Here is a 4,171-nt window from a genome sequence, read left to right on the forward strand (position 1 = left end):
GAAGTAGCTGTAGGTCTGCTCTGAGCACTGTAGCTCCATTTTCTTTTTTGTTTTTAAAAGTTGTGTGTGTTTGTGTGTGTGTGTGTGTGTGTTGTTTTAAAACAAAAATCTCAAACATTTTGCCAAAAAAGGCTCAGGAGCCAGATGCTGGGGTGAAAGACATCCCCAAAGAAAAAGAAAGCTCTCCTTTTCCATATTGTTTCAAAACCCCTCAAGCTGAATGTCCTTTCCTTCTACTTCCTGTGCACCTCTATATCCATTCCCCTGACTTCTCACTCTTATGTTTTTTCCCCCCACTATGTTCACTCCCTGTTGACTGGTTGCTTGCTCTGACTTTTGACCTATGGTTGACTTTTTTTTTTTTTTTTTTTTTTGGTTTTTCAAGACAGGCTGTAGCCCTGGCTGTCCTGGCACTCACTTTGTAGACCAGGCTGGCCTCGAACTCAGAAATCCACCTGCCTCTGCCTCCCGAGTGCTGGGATTAAAGGCGTGAGCCACCACGCCCAGCAAAAATGTCTACAATATTCAAACAAAAGCTCTTGGAGTAAAGGTGTATGCTAGGGTTGAAACTCACCTTAACTAGAAACAGGCATTTCTAGCAAATTGCACAATTTTGGGGTATACAGTGTGGTGAAATATCCTGCAACTTGTTACTGTGCATGTGAATATGTGTGAGTGTGTGAACATGCATGTGTGAGTGTGTACCTGTGTGTGTGCATGCATGTATATGTGTGCATGTGTGTATGAGTGCATGCGCATATATGTGTATATGTGCACATGTGTGCCCAAACACACACTTGCTACTATGTGCATGTGGAAATAAGAGAACAACTCTCATGAGTCAGTTCTCTTCTGTCACCTAGTGGTATTTCAGGATTAAACTCAGGTGGTTATTAGGTCTGTGCACAAATGTCTTCATCCTTGAGCCATTTCCTAGGCTCTGCAGTACATTTTCTATGGAAAATCTAAATTAGACCCCATCTTTTCTCTCACCCTAACCTACTCTAGCCCACTCTGTAACTTCTCATTGTATGCAAAATATGCTTGACATCATCTTAGTTCCTCCTGGCTGCAGTGTCTGGCTCAACTCTGCTTCAATATACCAGCTCTTTACTTGCTCTCTGTCTGGCTACAGTGCTGTGCTATGAGATATCCTTGCATTGTTTGTGGTTCTCCACTGGGATAGAACATTGGGATGAAGGATGAGATATTCAGATTTAGTATTTATGATGCTCCAGTCACTGGGCACAGCTGTGGGCTGAAAGGTTTGAGTACTATATGGTGTGTTTGTGGTCCCCCTGATTAGTGTGGGGTGAAGGATGTAAGGATCATGTGACTTGATCCTGGGCTAGGTCTACCTGCTGGAAGTGAGACTGCATCCTCTGGTTACATATCTACAAGCTGCCTCATGATAGCTGGGTTCTAGGCCATGTGTTCACACATGAGAGTAAACAATGCATCAGGAGGGTGCCCTTGTTCACTTGCTGCCATCCAGCAAGGAGTTAAGCTATCAGGGCTAGTGACTACTAAGGTTCCTTGACTAGGTTCATGTTCTCTAGATATTGTAGTCCTTTAGAGACCTGTCCCATTGCACCTTCTTCAACTAGCCATATAACGTCGTCTCTAGGCCTGACATCTTCCCTTATGCTCCATTCTACCCAGGCATCTCCTTTGTGGGAAAGCTCAAGGTGAAGAAGATCTGAGAGTCACTGTGTGGTTATAGGAGCTGAAGGTCATCATCCAGGTGAAGAGGCTGAGGATCACTGTCCTTGTTACCCCATGTGTTGGCTAATAGCCTCTACTTGAAAAGGTATAGGGTTACTATAACTGAGGAAACAAACTCCTGGGCATGTCTGGAAAGGAGTTAGATAACTTAGTTTAAGTTGAAAGTTCTCTCTAAGTATGGGTAGTACCATTCTTTAGGCTGGTTCCTGGACTGAACAAAATGAAGAATGTGAGCTGAGAACCAGTAGTTTCATCTTTGCTTCTCATCTGAGGATGTAATGTGATCATCCTTCTCAGATCCCTCCCAACATGACTTCTCTGATATGAGGGACTTGACCTTCAAGCTGTGAGCCAAAATTAACCCTTTCTTTCTCAAGAATTATTTTATTAGATATTTTCCCACAGGCAATTAATATAGAAAATTGGGGGGAGAAGGAGGAGGCGGCGGGGGAGAAGGAGGAGGCGGCGAATCACTTATAAATGGCGCCCAAGCAGGACCCTAAGCCGAAATTCCAGGAGGGTGAGCGAGTGCTGTGCTTTCATGGGCCTCTTCTCTATGAAGCAAAGTGTGTAAAGGTTGCCATAAAGGACAAACAAGTGAAATACTTCATCCATTACAGTGGCTGGAATAAAAATTGGGATGAATGGGTGCCAGAAAGCAGAGTACTCAAATACGTGGACACCAATTTGCAGAAACAGTGAGAACTTCAAAAGGCCAATCAGGAACAATATGCAGAGGGCAAGATGAGAGGGGCTGCTCCGGGGAAGAAGACATCTGGTCTGCAACAGAAAAATGTTGAAGTGAAAACAAAAAAGAACAAGCAGAAAACACCTGGAAATGGAGATGGTGGCAGTACCAGTGAGACACCTCAGCCTCCTAGGAAGAAGAGAGCCCGGGTAGATCCTACCGTTGAAAATGAAGAAACATTCATGAACAGAGTTGAAGTTAAAGTGAAGATTCCTGAAGAGCTGAAACCCTGGCTTGTGGATGACTGGGACTTGATCACCAGACAAAAGCAGCTTTTTTATCTTCCTGCCAAGAAGAATGTGGATTCCATTTTGGAGGATTATGCAAATTATAAGAAGTCTCGAAGAAATACAGATAATAAAGAGTATGCTGTTAATGAGGTGGTGGCAGGGATAAAGGAATACTTCAATGTCATGCTGGGCACTCAGCTCCTCTACAAGTTTGAGAGACCACAGTACGCTGAAATCCTCGCCGACCACCCGGATGCACCCATGTCCCAGGTGTATGGAGCGCCACATTTGCTGAGATTATTTGTGCGAATTGGAGCGATGTTGGCCTACACGCCTCTAGATGAGAAAAGCCTTGCTTTATTACTGAACTATCTACATGATTTTCTCAAGTACCTGGCGAAGAATTCTGCAACTTTGTTCAGTGCCAGTGATTATGAAGTGGCTCCTCCTGAGTACCATCGGAAAGCCGTGTGAGGCTGTGCGCTCCTCTCTCCCTCGGGCTTGGATCTCTGTAAACTGTTTGGTTCTTAGTCCTTCTCTTGTACAAATGATGCACTTTGAAGACTGTTAGTGTATAACAGAGTTGTTTGTTTCCTCTTTGATTTTAAACAGAGAAAATAAAAGGAGTAACTGCTCCTTTTTTCTTTCTTTTTTTCATTTCAAAGTTTCTACCAGTGTATCAGTGATGGACAACAGAGAGACATGCTGTAGAGTGTTTGCCTAGTTGACAAAGCTGCTTTTGAATGCTGGTGGTTCTGTTCCTTTGACACTACGCACTTTTATAATATGTGTTAATGCTCTATGACAAATGCTCTGATTCCTAGTGCCAAAGGTTCACTTCAGTGTATATAACTGAACACTCATCCATCTGTGCTCTTTTTTTTTTTAATGGTGCTTAAAGAGCCCATCCTTTGCAAGTCATCCATGTCATTCCTTAGGCATCTTATCTTTGCTCAACTGTTAAAGAATGGTGGCTTGTTTTTATGGGTTTTGTATTTGTGTCTAATGCACGTTTTAACATGATAGACGCAATGCATCGTGTAGCTGCAGTTTTATGGAAAAGTCAATCTTGTAGGAGTTGTTTTTCAGATCTTCAATAAATTTTTTCTTTAAATTTCAAAAAAAAAAAAAAAAAAAGAAAATTTGTACCAGGAGTGGGGTTATTTTTTGCCACATGGTTCTTAGGCCTTTGGAACTTATTCTTGTGGAAGTATTTTGGATTTTGTGCTTTAAGTAGAGCTTATTGGGTCATCTAATTGGGCTTTTGGAAGACCAATGTCAAGAGAAGTGCATATGGAGGAAGTCTAGCTCATGAGATTTCACAGGGGAACAAGGACTTTGCTGGGAACTGGGCTAGAGGCGCTCAAGTAATATTCCAGCAAATAATTTGGCTTCATTCTGTGTCATGAGAACTTGAATGAGGGCAAATTAAAAACAGATCAGTGTGCTTGGTTGGGGAAAATTTCAA

The 4,171-nt window shown here is 42.6% G+C and overlaps 1 pseudogene; it reads left to right on the forward strand.

Annotated features, from left to right (window-relative positions):
• Nucleotides 1–2,178: 2,178 nt before the first annotated feature.
• LOC147000890 (mortality factor 4-like protein 1 pseudogene) lies at nt 2,179–3,834 on the forward strand (annotated as a pseudogene).
• Nucleotides 3,835–4,171: the final 337 nt, after the last annotated feature.

This window comes from Mus caroli, unplaced genomic scaffold, assembly GCF_978045245.1.
Source record: "Mus caroli unplaced genomic scaffold, Mus_caroli_1 scaffold_15, whole genome shotgun sequence".
Taxonomy (NCBI): domain Eukaryota; kingdom Metazoa; phylum Chordata; class Mammalia; order Rodentia; family Muridae; genus Mus; species Mus caroli.